Raw genomic sequence first — 20,140 nt, 5'->3', positions numbered from 1 at the left:
CTCCTAGGTGGGGTGGGGTGGAGGAGAAGGCTCAAGATATTAATACCTTTTAAAAGAGTTCAGATAAAGTGAGAAGTGAGACACTCTTTTCCTAGTGATCTGTTTCATGATTCAATAATATTATGCATATTGAATTTTCCTAGTTTAATTTTCCTGAAAGCAACTGGTTTCTGTAGGATTAATCTCAACAAGTAACCTGTGTAGGATCAGTGCTTTTCAATATCAGTGATCTGATATTTTGCCTAATCCTATGTATGTGTACCCCAAAATAACTCTCACTGAGTTCTGTGGGGCTTACTCCCCCAAATCAGTGTCTATAGGATTGAAGCCTCACAACATCGTAGTGGTGATGCTTTACTAACCTTGCAATCCTATACATGTCTACTCAAAACCCCACTGAGTTCAGTGAGACTTACTTTCAAGTAAATACGTGTAGAATTTCAACATACAGGTTTCAGATAATGAGCACAATCCGAAGAAAGTGAGGTGTGCATCAATCCTAAAAAATGGTAAAGGTGACCCCAGCCAGTCATGTCCGACTCTAAGGGGTGGTGCTCATCTCCATTGCTAAGCCAAAGAGCCAGCGCTGTCCGAAGATGCTTCCATGGTCATGGGGCCGGCATGACTGAACACCGAGGTGCACGGAACACTGTTACCTTTCCCGCTGAAGCGGTACCTATTTATCTACTTGCAATTTGAATTTCTTGCTTTTGAACTCCTAGGTTGGCAGGAGCTGGGACTGAAGACAGGAGCATCAATCCTACTGGGACCCAAAAGAGAAATGTGGGTTCAAATGACTGCTTTTGTGTTGTTGTATTGATCAGAGACCACCCCTACACACCTGCTGCTTTGAATTCATGCTCTAGTTGGCTATGCCTACTGCAGCTCCTTGGTTTTGCCCCCCTTTAGCTGCCTTATGAGCCCCAGTAGGCACCAGCTTTCACTGGTTTCCTATCAGCCACTACGCAAAGCAAAATGCAGGACTAGATGGGCCTTTGGTCTGATCAAGCAGGACTCTTATGTATTTATATAACTTATGGGTTTAGAGAATAGCAGGAGGGAGCAGAATTTGGTAGTGGTGCTGTCTTCGTTTTTCAGTCAGTGCTTGGACGGAGGAAAGAAGAGATATAAAACGCAGCTCTTTTGAACCATATACCAACGAGCTGTGAAAATGTTCGCAGTACGCTGCTGTGGTTTGCAAGATTTATCTTTTACAAGGAAGTAACCATGTAAAACAAAAAGAACCCCTAAACTGGCTCTGATATAAAGTAGTGATACGCTAAAATGCTCAGCTGATAGCTGGAATAGATAGACAAAGTTCAAGACACCAGAAAATGAGGCACCAGTACTTTAACTCTAGTTTACAGCTACCAAAATTCATTGCTCCTAAGTTATTTTGAAAGAAAGCATTTCTTAGATCTGTATCAAATCAGCTGAAATTTGCTTCAGAGTAAACAGCATTTCTGTGAACATATTCAAATTGGAAATGGTTTTCCACTCAAACGCAGTATACGACCCCTGCAGTATAAGCAGTACGGTAATCACTCAGAAATGGTTCTGCTTACAGTGTGCAGTGCTGTTACTACAGACATGTCAAGACGGAATGTTTGTTTTTTTTATACCACCTCTCTGAAGACAACCAAGGCAGTTTACAAAAAAATTATAATCACAAGATAAAATAAAATAATAGTAAAAAACTAAAAGCAACCTTAAAACTGTCACTTGAGGCACAGGTGAACTCAGTGGCACGGAGCACTTTTTGTCAGCTTAGGCTGGTATACCAACTACGCCCTTATCTGGACAGAGATAGCCTAGCTACAGTTATCTATGCTCTGATAACTTCTCGTCTGGATTACTGCAATGCGTTATACATGGGGCTGCCTTTGAAAACAGTCCGGAAACTTCAGCTGGTCCAAAATAGGGCAGCAAGATTGTTAAGAGGGACTGGCCTGCGAGCTCATATTACGCCAGTACTTTTCCACCTGCACTGGCTGCCAGTCCATTTCCGGGCCCGATTCAAAGTGCTGGTGTTAACATTCAAAGCCCTTAACGGCTTGGGGCCAGGTTACCTGAAGGATCGCCTCCTCTCATATGTGCCTGCCTGGACCTTAAGATCATTCTCAGCAGCCCTCCTCCGTGAGCCCCTGCCAAAGGAAGTGAGGCGGAGGAGGAGGAGGGCTTTTTCTGCTGTGGCACCGCGGCTCTGGAATGAGCTCCCTAGTGAGGTTCGCCTGGCACCTACACTGTATTCCTTTTGGCGCCAGGTGAAGACCTTTTTATTTTCCCAGGCATTTTAGCATTTTAGCTTTCTAAATTTTTAGCTTTGCTGTTTTAAATCTGTATTTTAAACTCCTGCACTGCTGCTAGGTTTTATTGTGGTTGTATTGTTATATTGTGGTTTTAATGTTCTATATATTTTTAATTTTTTTATTGTGTGCTGTTTGGTTTAACTCAGAGAGCTTCGGCTACTGGGTGGTATAGAAATAAATAAATAAATATTAAGAAACCATCATAACAATGCAAAAAGCCAAGTTAAAAAGATGTGTCTTGACCCCGTTCCTGAATGTAGAGAAAGTGGGGATCAGTTGTAGCTCCTGTAGGAGTGTGTTCCAGAGTTTTGTAGTGACACAAAAGAAAACCCTTTCCCATGTGCCCAACAAGCAGGCCTCTGTAGGGATGTACGAAACACCTACCTGGCTCCGCACTGGGCAATCCGCGGTGGGGGGAAGACTCTCCGTCCCTCCCCCTGGAATCCTCCCCGGCTGGCTCCGCTCCATGGCAACTCTGTGGAGCCTCTGGCCGGGGCCGCCCACAGCCAGACACCCAGCCACTGGGCTGCACAGGGACAAAAATGGTGGCTGCTGTAGCCACCACCATTTCCATCCATGTCTTTAGCCGCAATAGGCTATGTAAATATATACGTAGCCTATCACGGCTAAAGACACGGACACAAATGGCGGAGGCTACGCCATTTGCGTCCCTGCTAGGGATGTACGAATCCCTTACCTGGCTCCGTGCAGAGGCATCCGCAGTGGGGGGGAGGCGCTCCATCCCTCCCCCCGGAATCCTCCCTGGCTGGCTCCACTCCGTGGCAGCTCTGCAGAGCCACCATCCGGGGCCGTCCACAGCCAGAGTTTTGGCTGTGGCCGGGCTGCTGCGGCTGCAAATGGCGGCCGTCATAGTGGCCGCCATTTGTGTCCTTGCAAGCAGCCGTAATAGGCTACATAAGTATTTACGTAGCCTATCATGGCAAAGAGCAGGGACACAAATGGCGACCGCTACGCCATTTGCGCCCCTGCTCTTTGCCGTGATAGGCTACGTAAATACTTATGTAGCCTATAACGGCTGCAAGGACGCAAATGGCGGCTGCAGCAGCCTGGCTGCAGCCGGCTGGGAGACCAGCTGCCAGTGCCACCGCCACATCCGCCCCAGGTAAGTTCTGTCATACGGGGATTTTGCGGGGGGGCGGGAAGCCATTCCACCATGGATTCCGGGGGGCCAGATTCTAAAGAATCCAGCCTCAGTGGAATCTGTGGCAGAATTCTCTGCCATCCCCAGTCCCTGCCCTGAGCCATAATAGGCTACATAGATACTTACGTAGCCTATCATGGCTTGCCAGGGATGCAAATGGCGGCTGGCATAGCGGCCGCCATTTGCGGCCGCAGCCCGGCAGCAGCTGGAGCTACCACTGCTGCCGGAGCCGCCGCCGGAGGCTGCGAGGCTTTCATGGGGTGGTGGGGCGGGTTGCTCCATTCCGCCACCAATTCTGGGGGGCGAATTCACTGGAATTCGGCCTCCTTGGGATCCGTGGCAGAATTCTCTAACATCCCTAGGCCTCTGCAAGTGAGGGTGTCTTCAAAAGCGCCTTTCCTATTGATCTTAATAATCAAGCAGGTTCATACAGAGATAGGCTGTCTCTCAGATAGCCAGGCCCTAAGCATTTAGACCAGGGCCCCCCAACCTTTTTCAGCCTGTGGGTGCATTTGGAATCCTGACAAAGTGCCATGGGCACCAGTGACAAAATGGCCACTGTGTAGGCATGGCTACTCACAAAATGGTCACCATGGAAGGGCTACTCACAAGATGGCCACTATTGGGGGGTCAGGGCTGGGTCAGAAAGATGACAAAACTGCAAAATAATTCATATATGAAATAATTTACTAACAAATAAATAAAACAGAAATACAAACATCCAAACATTATCAACAAATAGTTATAACAGAAATTTTAAAAAGTCCAAACATTCCTGCCATAGAAATACAAACATCCAATCTTGCCAGCACAACCATAACTTGCATAGAAGGATCAGAGGCATGGATCATCATGGTTTTTATGGGATCTCCCTCAAACCAACCTGAAATTGCAAGCACCATTCATGTCAACCCAAAACATGCAGATAGGGTGAGCAAGCAGGTAGGAAATGCCCCTCTTTGTGTGTGCTCCCTTCTCAGATGGAAAAGACCCCAGCCCACTTGATCCCATCCCCATACTGCTGGCTTGCATTCAAGGGGAACACTTACGTTTCCCTTCCAACACAACCGCTCACTGCTCACGCCTGGTCCTAACAGGCACAGAATGGGAGTAAGGATGATGTAACCTATTACTTTAGCCAATCAGAGAGCAAGGAGCCATGTCAAAACTACAATTAGAGGTCCATAGAGTTAAAAATATAGGGCAACCAGGAAGTTTGCAGACATGCCTTGTATACATAGAAATCACCTTGAGGGCACCATGAAAGGCCTTGTGGGTGTACCTGTGCCCTCGGGAGCCCTGTTGGGAACCCCTGGTGTAGAGCTTTATAGGTTGAAACTAACACCTTGAATGGAGCCCAGAAAACAATTGGCAACCAGTGCAGATCTTTCAGGCTTGGGATATTTTAGTTATTTTTTATTTTTTTATTTTCTTTCTGTACCACCCAATAGCCAAAGTTCTCTGGGCAGTTCAAAAAAATTACAAAGCACAATAAACATAGTAATATAAAAATGTCATGATAAGATCACAATACCATGGGCTGGTTAGCAGCCTAGCTGTTAGATTTTGCACCAACTGAAGCTTCTGGATGTTCTGCAAGGGCAGCCTTATGTAGCGCATTGCAATTGTCTGCCGTTGATGTAACCAGTGTGTGTATAATGGTTAGAATGTTGGAATGGGACTTGGAAGATCCAGGTTCTAGTCCCCACCCAGCCAAGAAGTTCACTGGGTGACTTGGGCCAGTCACTGACTCTCAGCCAAAACTACCTCACAGGGTTGTTGTGAGGATAAAAAATGGAGAGAAGGAAGATCGTGTATGTCAGTAAAAGGTGGCATACACGATCTTGGAGGTAAAAAGATAACTTGGAGGTAAAAAGGTGGGATATAAATGTAATCATCATCATCATCTGCTACAACAACAACAACAACAACAACTGGATAACTGTTGCCAAGTCACTTGGAAATGGTTGCAGTTGGTGCACTAAATTTAATGGTAGAAAGACGCTCCTCATCACTGCAGCCACCTGAAGATTCAAGGGGCAACATAGGAACCAGAAGTACTCCCAAGCTATAAACCTGATATTTCAGGGGAAGCATGACTCCATCCACAGCACAGGTTGAATTCCAACCTGGTGAACACACACACACACACACCTTTAAACGTCTGACAAATGTGCAAACATTTTTTCTCAGTGATCTTTCTACCCAAAGTTTGTCCAAAATATAAAGTGGGGGTGGAATCTGAATGTAAGTTTTATTGATTATAGACAAGGGACACCACATAGTTATCTAACGCTACAATTGTAAAGCTGTTAGTTTTTGATGGCAAATCTTTAGAAGCACAAGAATTCATAGCAATATTCCTAACCTTTTTTTTTTCTCCAAGTGTCAGAATAGGCTAGAATTGTCAAAGATCGTTCCATGCCAGAACAGGAATTCTTTGGAAGTCATGCTTTCCATTTTATCATAAGGATAAATACATACATACATACATACATACATACGCCCTTCGGCACGTCATTGGAGGGGAGGCAATTTCTTTCCCGAAAAGGTTATAAAACAAAACATGGATCCTATATTTAAGTTCTGATTTCCACTGTGCCCACAGGCAGAGATGGATATTATTGAAATGATTAAGTTTGTTTAACTGTTAAGCACAGTTATAAACAATTTGTTAAATAGGAGGGGAAAAAATTATTGAACTCTGGAACCCAGACTCTCTAATCCAGTGCTGGAGGCACATGAAAATACATCCAGATATATGGAATATTAATGTTTGTAGTTTTATATTAGGCACTTAACAGTTGAAGAGGGCAGTTTCATAGTAATGTGATATACCAGCTTAAATGGCGTCATTAAAACAACTTTGCCTCTGGTTTCTGGCCTTTTTTGTTTAACTGTCATAAATACAGAGATCACCTTAAATCCCTCCGTTTTCACTCAGACACCTGCACTGGCATGTATTCATAAAACTCTCATATCACATTGTGCAACCTCCAGCTTGCTTTTATTAAAGGTCTTCTGGAAGATTTTCTTCAGAGAGCCACTGTCTCACATACACCCAAGTTAATTAAAATGCTTTATTGAGATGCGCAACATGGACCCACTAAACAGTGTCAGGCCCTGTGTGACCTAGTGCCTCTGTGTTTGGGGTAACTTGTTATTGCTAAACTACTCCTTTCATACCCTCCCACATTCTTTCATTGTGATTCAGCAGAACTGCTGGGCCATTCATTAGTGTTTGGCTTTTTGAGAGCTTTTCTAATTCATGTTTTTAAATGCCAGACCAAACCACAAGGCTCTTTAGACCCATAAACTACAAAATAAAATTTGTGGCTCAATTTCCATTTGCCTAAACTTCATCTGTAAACTGTAATGAGGACGTGTCTGCTGAAGACATCTGTTTCAGTGTGGCATCCTTTCATTTTAATGGCAAATAATAGAGTTCAGCTTCCTAAGATTAGAGGTTATAGGGTAGGCCTTTGAGCTGGCTTGGCTTCGTTGTTGAAATGTAGTGCCAGCCAATTTAATATATGCAACAGAGACCAGCAACTAGGTGCTTTGTTCTCCTTTTTCATAGCACTTCCCTCTCCCCCCCTGCCCCCGCCCAAATAGCATGATCCTGTCTAAATACTTTGCTCTATAGCGTTGTTGAGCCGGGTGTCAGTATCTGCTTTTATGGAGTTGACAATAATATTATTTCATTTCAATGAAACATGGGGTAAATGAGGAGGAATCAGAGCTAATTATATGGTTGAAAATATATACTGGTTCTGAAAGGGAATGTGGCTACAGAAATCTGTCTCTGCTGTCTAACCTTGTGTAATATCGTCCTTGGCTTTGTTGAAACCAGGTTTGTTTCATATGTACACTAATGTTTCTTTGTCTTGCCCAGAAATGTAAGGAGACCATAAAATAAGAGTTGTTAACATATTTCTTTCAAATTCTGTTTGTCCAGATGTATTTAACGGATATTTAAAGAAAGAGGCATGTACACCCATTTGTGATGTCCATTCTTTAAGTGTTTGCGAATGGAAATATCAGTGTATTTTCCATGTTTCCTACAGAAATCTTAATATATGGAACTGCTCCAGAAAGCAGCCATGCAATGCGAGTCTATGCATGTTTACTCAGAAGTAAGAAATAGTAATTTAATAGTGCAATCATACATGTCCACTCAGAAGTAAGTCACATTGAGTTCAAGTGGGTATAAGTTTGCAGCATACATAGGATCATACAGCTTTCCAATATGAACTTCTCAAATTTTCTCTTGTTTTTTCTCTTCATACCCTAAATTCATAATTATAATATACAATTTGTTAATAGCATTTATTATAATTCCAGGATAAGGACTTTATCTAAATATTGGAATAATGGTGGCAATCCTGAGGGGTGTGTGGAAGGGAGTGATATTGTTATTTCATTCAGTCTTTTACAAAAAGCAATCCATCTAGCAAACCACTAAGTAGAACTACAAATGCACTAGGACATGCACAAATGAAGCTGTAGAAAATCATTCAGTAGAGATTCAAATGCTATTGAATAAGCCTGTATAAATCAGGTCTATAAAATCTGAGCAGATAGCTCCGTCAAAATCAATCTGTCCTATTTGTTAGCTGACTAAGCAGGAAACTTATAAATGTAGGCGGGGGGGGGGAACCTAACAAGGTTCTGTTCAATCTTGCTACAGATGGTTAGGCAAGTAACAAACACAGGTTTGTTACGAAGCTGTGAACTGCACTCATTGGGACTGTGTGTTTTTCAATGAGAAGCACTGTGCAACTTTGGAGAACACAATCTATTGCCTCTTTCAATAGAACTGAACGAGAAGCAACGTGGGGCTTTGGAGAACACAGTCTATTGCCTCTTTCCGTCAGAATTTGGGACTTCTATACCACAACCGTTATTTAGGTGCAGAACATGTCTGGCACAGGAGGAGGAAGTCAGCTTGCAAGGTGGAGGACAAGATCACTTCTGTCACAATTTCTCTCTCTCCCTTGAGTAAGATCTGAAGAACTTTAAATCAGATTTTGGTGGGAGGAAGTTGGATTCAAACCTCTGAAGTGGCTCTCAAAGGTTTTTTTTTAGGGGGGAGCTCTTTCTGCAATTTATGCTCTTGCAACCCCAATTCAAAGGGAGAGTTCAGTTGAACCCCCTCACATGTTCAAAGTAGGGAATGCTCTCCTCTTTGGCCATGTGCCCTCTGGAATCTGATATCTTTCACATTGTCCTACCTACCTAGGGCAGTGGTGATCCCATGGGTGGCACACTGTCTGACCATCTGAGACACAATAGCAAATGGTTGTAGAATCATAGAATAGTAGGGTTGCAAGGGGCCTACAAGGCCATCGAGTCCAACCCCCTGCTCAATGCAGAAATCCAAGTCAGAGCATCCCTGACAACTGGCTGTCCAGCCTCATCTTGAAGGCCTCCAGTGTGGGAGAGCCCACCACCTCCCCAGGTAATTGGTTCCATTGTCGTATTGCTCTTACAGTCAGGAAGTTTTTCCTGATGTTCAGCCGGAATCTGGCTTCCTGTAACTTGAGCCCATTATTCCATACCCTGCTCTCTGGGATGATCGAGAAGAGATCCTGGCCTTCCTCTCTGTGACAACCTTTCAAGTACTTGAAGAGCGCTATCATATCCCCCCTCAGTCTTCTCTTCTCAAGGCTAAATATGCCCAGTTCTTTCAGTCTCTCTTCATAGGACTTTGTTTCCAGTCCTCTGATCATCTTCGTTGCCTTCCTCTGAACCCTCTCCAGCTTGTGTGCATCCTTCTTAAAGTGCGGTGCCCAGAACTGGACACAGTACTCCAGATGAGGCCTAACCAGTGCTGAGTAGAGGGGAACTAGTGCTTCCTAGGATTTGGAAGCGATGCTTCTATTAATGCAGCCCAAAATAGCATTTGCATTTTTTGCAGCCATATCACATTGTTGGCTCATATTCAGCTTGTGATCTACAACAATTCCAAGATCATTCCAAGTGAGCAGTCTGCCTTGATTTCCTGGAGTATGGACTGGTTTGATCTTCTTGCAGTCTAAGGCACTCTCAGAATTTTCCTCCAGCACCACAGTTCCAAAGCATCTATCTTTGTTCGTTCAGCCTTCCTTATGGTCCAGCTCTCACAGCCATAGGTTACTACGGGGAATACCATTGCTTTAATTATGCAGACCTTTGTTGTCAGTGTGATGTCTCTGCTCTTAACTATTTAATCAAGATTTGTCATTGCTGTCCTCCCAAGAAGTAAACATCTTCTAATTTCCTGGCTGCAGTCAGCGTCTGCAGTAATCTTTGCACCTAGAAAGACAAAGTCTGTCACTGCCTCCACATTTTCTCCCTCTATTTGCTAGTTATCAATCAAGCTGGTTGCCATAATCTTGGTTTTTTTAAGGTTTAACTGCAACCCAGCTGTGTTGCAGTTAAACCAGGGAGGTTACCTGATCAAAAAATGAGATCAGGTTCATCTCGCAGGATTTGTTCTTGACAGATCCATGTTGGCTTCAAGTAATCACTGCATTGTTTTCAAGGTGCTCACAGATGGACTGCTTTATCATCTGCTCCAGAATTTTCTAGGGATGTACGAAAGTTCCACCACGGATCTCGGGGAGGCCGAATGCCAGTGCATTCGGCCCCCCGAAATGGGTGGTGGAACGGCCCCCTGCCCCCCCCCGGGACGGGACTTACCTTAGGCGGATCTTCCTGGCGGCGGCGGCTCCAGTGGCGGTTTGGCAGCAGCAGCTGCGGCAGCCAGTCTTCTGACCGGCTGCCACCGCCGCCATTTCCAGGTAAAACAAACAAACAAACAAACAAAAATGTGATAGGCTACGTAAAGATTTACGTAGCCTTTCACAGCTAGATTTTAAAAAAACACTGTGATAGGCTACGTAAATGTTTACGTAGGCTATCACGGCTGATAAAAAAAAACCAACGTGCATACGGAAATGGTGGCGCCCATGGGCGCCGCCATTTGTGTTCCTTATTTTGGCATGTCTTAGTCTACGTAAACATTTACATAGACTAAGACGGCAAAAATAAGGGGAACGGAAATAGCGTAGCGTCTATGCTACTTGCGTTCCCCTTATTTTCTCCGTCTTAGGCTACGTAAATGTTTACGTAGACTAAGACGTGCCAAAATAAGGAACGCAAATGGCGGTGCCCATGGGTGCCGCCATTTGCGTACGCGCGGTTTTTTTGTTCTTGTTTTAATCAGCCGTGATAGGCTACGTAAACATTTAGTGCTGTAGTGTTAGCTTGTAGTGTTGTTGATCCACGTATCCCCCATCTTGTAACTGTACATTTGGTTTCTTTTTCCTAGGTGCAGAACTTGGCATTTATCCCCATGTCATTCTGTTGTTTTCTGCCCAGCCCTCCAGTCTATCAAGATCACTTTGAATTTTGTTTCTGTCTTCCAAAGTATTAGCTATCCCGCCCAATTTTGTGTCATCTCCAAATCTGATCAGCATTCCCTGCACCTCCTCCTCCAAGTCATTAATAAAAATGTTGAAGAGCACTGGGCCCAGGACTGAGGGATATCATGGGGCACTTTGTCAAAAGCTTTGCTGAAGTCGAGGTATATGATGTCTACTGCATTCCCACAGTCCACAAGGGAGGTTACCTGGTCAAAAAATGAGATCAGATTTGTCTGGCAGGATTTGTTCTTGACAAATCCACATTGGCTTCGAATAATCACTGCATTGTTTTCAAGGTGCTTACAGATGGATGGCTTTATAATCTGCTCCAGAATTTTCCCAGGGACTGATGTCAAACTGACTGGTCTGTAGTTCCCAGGTTCCTCCTTTTTACCCTTTTTGAAGATAGGGACAAAATTTGCCCTCCTCCAGTCATCTGGCACTTTACCCGTCCTCCATGATTTCTCCAAGAGTTCCTGTAACTGCTACTTTATTCACTAAGTCATCTCTGTTGGTTAGGATCAAGTCAAGGATAGCCAATCGTCTAGTTCCTTCCTCTACTTTCTGTAGGAGGAACTTATCCACCACACAAGTAGGGATGTACGAAAGTCACTTACCTTTTCGAAGGGTGACATTCGCGGTGGGGGGGAGGCACTCCATACCTCCCCCCGAAATTCTCTCCCGCTGGCTCCACTCCACGGAGATTCCATGGAGCCGCTGGCTGAGGCCGACCGCAGCCGGACATCCTGCCGCTGGGCAGCCTGCAGGGACGCAAATGGCGGCTGCCGTAGCCGCCGCCATTTGCGTCTCTGTATTTTGCCATGATAGGCTACATAAATATTTACGTAGCCTATCACAGCAAAAAAAAACACAAAACAGCGGACACAAATGGCGGCGGCTATGGCGGCTGCCATTTGCGTCCCCTTTTTTTGCTGTTTTAGCCTACGTAAATATTTACGTAGGCTAAAACGGCAGAAAAAAGGGGATGCAAATGGCGGCCGCTGTAGCCACTGCCATTTGCGTCTGCTGTTTTTTGTGGGTTTTTTGCCGTGATAGGCTACGTAAATACTTACATAGCCTATCACAGCCTCTGCAGATAGGCTACATAATTATTTATGTAGCCTATAATGGCTATAATGAGGAAGCGAATGGTGGCTGCAGACGTGGCCACCATTCGCAAGTCAGCGTGGACAGCAGCAGGTAAGTGCTCCGTTTTGCGCGCCTTTCATGGGGTGGGGAGGTGGGGGGCTTTGTTCCGTCACAGATTTTGGGGGGCCAAATACATTGGCATTTGGCCTCACCGAGATCCGTGGCAGAATTCTCTGACATCCCTAAACAAAAGTCAGGAATTTCTTGGAGGGGGCATGTTTTTCAGAATTTGTCTCCCAGCAAATACTGGGGAAATTGAAGTCCCCCATTATTACTACATCATGCTTCCTTGAAACATTGGCTATTTGCTTTTCAAATGTTTCATTCTTGTCTTCTCCTTGATTTGGTGGCCGGTAGTAGGCTCCAGCCACCATGTTCCTTTTATTCTTTGCTCCATTCATTTTAACACAGATGCTCTCAATGGGGCTACCAAGCTTGTCCTCCTGTATTTCTGTGCGGAGATACATATTTTTAATGTATAGTGCAACCCCACCTCCCTTTCTGTTCCTCCTGTTCTTTTTGAACACATTATATCCTTGAATTGCTGTATTCCAGTCAAGAGAGTCATCCCATCAAGTTTCAGTCACACCTATCAAGTCATAATTTCCGGATTAAGAGTTCAAGTTCGTTCTGCTTGTTTCCCATACTCTGGGCATTAGTATTTAGGCATTGAAGACCATGTGGTTTATAGTCTGGCTTTCTTCCTACATGTTTCTGAAGACTATTATTTGGCGCTATTAGAGCTGTTCTCTCCTGATTAGGGATGGCAGAGAATTTCTCCCCGAAACTTCAGGGGGCCGAGCGCCAACGTGTTCGGCCCCCCGAACAAGTTTCGGGGAGAAATCCTCCGCCCCCCCGCCCCCGCCCCCCCCCCCGGGACGGGACTTACCTTCCCTGAATGTCTCTCCCGGCGGCGGGTCCGGCTGGCGGTTCGTCAGGTGTTCGAGCGGGGCGGGAGCGGCAGCCGGTCTTTCGACCGGCTGCCGCCGCCGCCACTGCAATAAAAGAAAAAAAAAAAAGTCCCCTGATAGGCTACGTGACGATTCACGTAGCCTATCACGGCTAGATTTGCAAAGTCAGCCGTGATAGGCTACGTGAATCGTCACGTAGCCTATCACGGGTGACTTAAAAAAAAAAAAAAAAGTGTGTACGGATAATGGCGGCCCCCATAGGAAGCCGCCATTCGCGTTCCTTATTTAGTTGCTGTAGTCTACGTAAATGTTTACGTAGACTACGGCGAAAATAAGGGCAACGCTATTTGCGTTGCCCTTATTTTCGCCGTAGTCTACGTAAACATTTACGTAGACTACAGCGACTAAATAAGGAACGCAAATGGCGGCTCCCTATCAGGGCCGCCATTCGCGTACGCGCTTTTTTTTCTTTTTTTTTTAAGTCACCCGTGATAGGCTACGTGACGATTGACGTAGCCTATCACGGCTGACTTTGCAGATCTAGCCGTGATAGGCTACGTGAATCGTCACGTAGCCTATCAGGGGGCGTTTTTTTTTTTTTTTTTAACTTTCGCGTTCGCAGCCGGGCGAGGCGGCAAGCCTCCTCCCCGGCCTGAATTTCGGCCGGCGAGGCAGGAAGCCTCCCCCCCGGCCTGAATTTCGGCCGGGCTAGGTGGGAAGCCTCCCCCCCCCCGGCCTGAACTTCGCGGGGGGAGCAGCGAAGCGCTCCCCCCCACCGCGAACAAGCTGCGAGAAAAGGTAAGTGACTTTCGTCCACCCCTACTCCTGATGAAGTTCTTCATGCTGTGGCCAAACACATTCTTCCCAGCCTTTGTGAGGTGCAACCCATCCCTTGCCAACGGTCTATCTTCCAGGAAGTATAGCCGGTGGTCCCAGAATCCAAATCTCTTGCGCCGGCACCACCTTCGTAGCCAGTAACTCACCCAGAGTATTTTTTTCCCCTTTCTATCCCTTTTCTAACTACTGGAAGGATGGATGAAAAAATTATCTGGGCCCCAAAGTTCTTGAGTTTCCTTCCCAAAGCTTTGAAGTCTGATGTGATTTCTTCGTGGCTCTGCTTGGAAGTATCATTTGTTCTCACATGTATGAGAAAAAAGGGATACCTGTCAGTGGGCTTTATGAGTGCAGGAAACCCCTCAGTCATGTCTCTGATCTGTCCTCCCAGGAGACAGCATACCTGGCAAGTCCATGGGTCTTCGTGACATACTTGGGTTTTGATCCCATGCAGCACAGAGTCTCCCACTTCTACTACTCTTCCCTTCTTGCTGTTGTAGGCCTTGGTTTCATTGCCTCTGCTTGACTGACTTTCAGCCTCTTGCTCACTCTCATGCAGGTTTCCCTGTAATTCTTCCTCTGCAGGCTGTCCTCCAGTCTCATCCTCAAGTACCGGGAATCGGTTCCACAGCTCCACTGCTTCCCCTGGTGCAGAGTGGCGTCTCTTCTTCTCCTAACTGTCACCCTTTTCCAAGGAGTATCCTCTACTGCATTTTTCCTCACCTCAGCATTTTCCTGTTCTCCCTCAGCTTGCTGTTGCTCTTCACGCTTCTGTTCTTCACTTTGCTGCTGTAGTTCCACCGTTCTGTCCAAGAACTCTTCATGTTCTCATATTCCCTGGAGGGTTGACATTCGCTGCTCCAGTCCTCTTAATTTTTTTTCCAGCAATGTGATCAACTTACACTTGTTGCATGTGTAGGCTATGTTGTTCTCTGGCAAGAAAACAAACATTGCACACAACTGGCAGGTCACCATCACTGGAGGGTATTTTCCTTCCATAGTCTCTTTCCCCTTTTTGTGTCTAGCTTTCTGATTGTTCTAGAGTAGCCTGTGCTTGGTCCTCTACTCACTGGAGATTAAAAACAGATTCCCACTGGTATGAAAGTATATGTTACAAGAAAAATAAATTTTAAAAATGTTTTAAAAAATGTTAGGGGCCTCCCCCTTGACCTCCCCGGCTGAACCCCCCTGGTCAACTCCTGTTTGTTTTCTCTGATAGCTTGCTGTCTGGGAGCTTGCTTGCTTGCTTCTATAGTCCCTAGACCAGCTGGAGCAGCTTCTTCTGATCTGCTCTGCTCTGCTCTGCTCAGCTAGGAGGCAGGAAACAGTAGGGATGGCGGAGAATTCTGCCATGGACTCCAGAGTCCATGGCGGAATGTTCTCACTCACCTCCACCTCCCACCGGATCATTGCAGAGCCGAATCCTCCTCGCCAGCGGCTCCATTCCACAAACGATATGGCCACCATTGCCATCCATATCGCTGCGGATGAGAAACAGGAAGGGATCCGGATGCAAATGGTGTCCACCACGCCATTTGCGTCCCTGTTTCTTCTTGCAATAGGCTAGGTGTCTGTATTTACATAGCTATTTACGTAGCCTATTGCATGAAAAAACAGGGACATTTTTCATGAGATAGGCTACATAAATAGCTATGTAAATACAGACGCGTAGCCTATCGCAAGAAGAAACAGGGACGCAAATGGCATAGCGGACGCCATATTCATCCAGATCACTTCCTGTTTCTCATCCGCAGTGATAGGGCACGGCAACGGCAGCCGTATTGCTTGCAGAACGGAACAGGCCGGCGACTCTGCGGACTGACTGTGGAGCGGAGCCAGCCAGTGTGGATTCCGGGGGGGAGGAACGGATCACCTCCCCCTGCTGTGGACCCCCCTGTGGAGCCCAGGTAAAGGGATTTGTACATCCCTAGGAAACAGACTGGAACTTTTTACCCACACAGCGGCTGGGAGTACTCAGGCCACACTCCCTCAATTCAATTGGCGCTCTCAGGAACACCTGGCAACAACCGGATGCCCGGCTTGATGTGGGTTGTCATGTCTTTGTTGTTGTTGTTCAGTCGTTCAGTCATGTCCGACTCTTCGTGACCCCATGGAGCATAGTACGCCAGGCCTTCCTGTCCTGCGCTCTCTCCTGGAGTGTGCTCAAGTCCATATTCATTGCATCGGTGATGCTATTTAGCCATCTCATCCTCTGCAGTCCCCTTCTCCTTTTGTCTTCCGTCTTTCCCAGCATCAGGTTCTTTTCCAGGGAGTTTTCTCTTTGCATTAGATGGCCAAAATATTTGAGCTCCAGCTTCAGTATCTGTCCTTCCAATGAGCACTCAGGGTTGATTTCCTTTAGGATGGACTGATTTGACCTCCTTGCAGTCCAGGGGACTCGTAAGAGTCTTCTCCAGCACCACAGTTCAAAAGCATTGATTCATCGGCACTCAGCCTTCCTTATAGTCCAGCTCTCACAGCCATACATTACTACTGGGAAAACCATAGCTTTGATTATACAAACCATTGTCGGCAAGGTGATGTCTCTGCTTCTTACTATGCTGTCTAGGTTTGCCATAGCTTTCCTCCCAAGGAGCAAGCATCTTTTAATTTCATGGCTACAGTCACCATCTGCGGTGATCTTGGAGGCCAAGAAAGTAAAATTTGTCACTGCTTCCATTTCTTCCCCTTCTATATGCCAGGATGTGATGGGGCAGATGCCATAATTTTAGTTTTTTTAATGTTGAGTTTCAAACCAGCTTTTGCACTCTCCACTTTCACCCTCAACAAGAGGCTCTTTAGATCCTCTTCGCTTTCTGCCATTAGGGTGGTATCATCTGCATATCTGAGGTTGTTAATAATTCTCCCGGCAATCTTAATTCTGACCTGTGGTTCATCCAACCCGGCGTTTCTCATGATGTACTCTGCATATAAATTAAATAAGCAGGGCAACAATATACAGCCTTGTTGTACTCCTTTCCCAATGTGGAACAAATCGGTTGTTCCATGTCCGGTTCTTACTGTTGCTTCTTGACCCTTGTACAGGTTTCTCAGGAGACAGGTAAGGTGGTCTGGCACTCCCATCTCTTTAAGAATTTGCCACAATTTGTTGCGATCCACACAATCAAAGGCTTTAGCATAGTCAATGAAGCAGAAATAGACGTCTTTCTGGAAATCTCTTGCTTTCTCCATGATACAGCGAAGGTTGGCGATTTGATCTCTCGTTCCTCTGCCTCTTCAAACCCAGCTTGTACTTCCAGTAGTTCTTGGTTCGCATACTGCTGAAGCCTAGCTTGCAGGATTTTGAGCATAACCTTGCTGGCATGTGAAATGAGCACAATTGTATGGTAGTTTGAACACTCTTTGGCATTGCCCTTCTTTGGAAGTGGAACGTAAACTGACCTTTTCCAGGCTTGTGGCCATTGTTGAGTGTTCCAAATTTGTTGGCATATTGAGCGCAGCACTTTAACAGCATCATCTTTAGGATCTTAAATAGCTCAGCTGGAATACTGTCATCTCTGCTAGCTTTGTTGTTACTAATGCTTCCTAAGGCCCACTTGACTTCACTCTCGAGGATGTCCGGCTCAAGTTCAGTGACCGCACTATCATGGCTATCAGGGACATTCAGATCTTTCCTGTATAGTTCTTCTGTGTATTCTTTCCACCTCTTCTGAATCTCATCTGCTTCTGTTAGGTCCCTGCCTTCTTTGTCCTTTATCATGCCCGTCTTTGCACAAAATGTTCCCTTGAGATCTCCGATTTTCTTGAAGAGATCTCTAGTCTTTCCCATTCTGTTGTTTTCCTCGATTTCTTTGCATTGTTCATTTAAGAAGGCCTTCTTGTCTCTCCTTGCTATTCTCTGGAACTCTGCATTCAGTTGGGTATATCTTTCCCTTTCTCCCTTGCTTTTCGCTGCCCTTCTTTCGTGAGCTACTTGTAAAGCCTCATCAGACAGCCACTTTGCTTTCTTGCATTTCTTTTTCTTTGGGATGGATCGAGTTGCTGCCTCCTGAACAATATTACAGACCTCCGTCCATAGTTCCTCAGGCACTCTGTCTATCAGGTCTAATCCCTGAAATCTATTCCTCACCTCCACTGTATATTCATAAGGGATATGATTGAGGTCATACCTGAATGGTTTAGTGGTTTTCCCTACATTCTTCAATTTAAGCCAAAATTTTGCAATAAGAAGCTCATGATCTGAGCCACAGTCAGCTCCAGGTCTTGTTTTGACTGACTGTATAGAGCTTCTCCATCTTTGGCTGCAAAGTACATGATCGATCTGGTTTTGATATTGACCATCTGGTGATGTCCATGTGTAGAGTCGCCTCTTGTGCTGTTGGAAAAGAGTGTTTGCTATGATCAGCATGTTCTCTTGGCAAAACTCTATTAGCCTTTGTCCTGCTTCATTTTGTACACCAAGGCCATGCTTTCCTGTTATCCCGGTGATTTCTTGACTTCCTACTTTAGCATTCCAATCCCCTATGAGGAAGAGGACATCTTTTTTTTGGTGTTAGTTCTAGAAGGTGTTGTAGGTCTTCATAGAACCGATCAACCTCAGCTTCTTCGGCATCAGTGGTTGGGGCATAGACTTGAAGTACTGTGATGTTGAATGGTTTGCCTTGGATTCATACTGAGATAATGCTATCATTTTTGAGATTGTACCCCAGTACTGCTTTTCCCACCCTTTTGTTGACTATGAGTGCTACTCCATTTCTTCTAAGGGATTCTTGCCCACAGTAGTAGATATAATGCTCTACCTCTCATTCAAATCTTCACCAAGGTTGGCCATAGAATTCCTGTTGAAATGTCTGGAGACGGTGAGTGGCTGGATGGGGAGGAATAAGCTGAAGCTGAACCCTGGCAAGACCGAGGTACTTTTGGTGGGAGACAAGAGGAGGCTGGGGGATGTTGACCTGGTGTTGAATGGGGTACGGCTACCCTTGAAATACCAGGTCCGCAGCCTGGGGGTCATTTTGGACTCCCAGCTGTCCATGGAGGCTCAGGTGTCAGCTGTGAGCCAGACGGCGCTGTATCAACTCCATCTGATATGGCGGCTGCGCCCCTTCCTTCCCGACCATCTGCTCCCATTGGTAGTACATGCTCTGGTCTCCTCTCATTTCGACTACTGTAATGCGCTCTACGTGGGGTTACCCTTGAGTAGTTCGGAAGCTGCAGCTGGTACAGAACGCGGCGGCTCGCCTGATTAAAGGCAGCCACCAGTGAGATCACATCACTCCAGTGCTGAAGGAGTTGCACTGGTTACCAGTTGTTTTCCAGGCCAAATTCAAGGTGTTAGTTTTGACCTTTAAAACCCTATATGGTTCCGGCCCAACCTATCTTAAGGAGCGCCTCCAGCAGAACCAGACAGGCCGCTTAACAAGAACAGCCTCGGATGGCCTTCTCTCTGTCCCATCAGCCAGGACAGCTAGACTGGTGGGGACGAGGGAGAGGGTCTTTTCTGTGGTGGCCCCCACTCTGTGGAACCCCCCCCTAGGGAACTCCGCCATGCCCCCTCTTTAATGAGCTTCCGTCATGCATTAAAAACGTGGTTGTTCAGGCAGGCATTTGGGGTGGGTTAGGGTATTTTAGAAAATGTTTTTATTGTAGAATTTTGTTATTTTAAACTGTTTTATTGTATGCTGTACATCGCCCAGAGTGGCTGGGTGACCAGCCAGATGGGCGATTAATAAATTTAATAATAAATAAATAAATAAAAATTTTAGTTCGCTGATTCCCAAGATGTCGATGTGCAATCCCTCAAACAACTGCTGCTGCCTGGGGTCACATGACATAACAACCCATGGCTAGCTGGCCATCCGGCACAATGCAACAGCCCCTGCAGGTAAATTAACCCAGGGTGGGCTGTCATGTCATGCGAACCAACTCAGACTTTTGAAGAATGTTTGGCTGGAATTCCATAAAAAAGGCCTTACAGTGACTGCTCCCAGATCTGGAACTTCTGGCCTTTTTGATGTCCTTCCACTAGCAAGCAAAGATGTTATTAATCAGACATGTCTTTGGTCTCATAAGCCCACTTGTTTTGCCACTTGTAAATATGATGCAATATATTCAGCTGGCTGTTTTTATCAGTTTCATTGATTTTATTGATGTATTTGATTTGTTTTATTTTTATACTTGATTGTTATTTTGTATATTACATTGTATTTTACTGTGGTTAGGGTTCATTTGGTGGAAAGATGGCTTACAAATTTAACAAATAAATGAAGAATAAATGTTGATATCATCCAGCAGGGTCTATCTTCATATGTTAATGTGCAAATAATGTACTAATACATAAATTAAAAAGTAAAGTCTAAAGGTATGTTGTTGTACCTTAAGATTCAAGATTGCTACATCTCAGAA

This window comes from Heloderma suspectum, chromosome 3 (assembly GCF_057233095.1).
Source record: "Heloderma suspectum isolate Gila_16-S chromosome 3, 16-S_ref, whole genome shotgun sequence".
Taxonomy (NCBI): Eukaryota; Metazoa; Chordata; class Lepidosauria; order Squamata; family Helodermatidae; genus Heloderma; species Heloderma suspectum.
Note: the sequence above shows the minus strand (reverse complement) of the source record.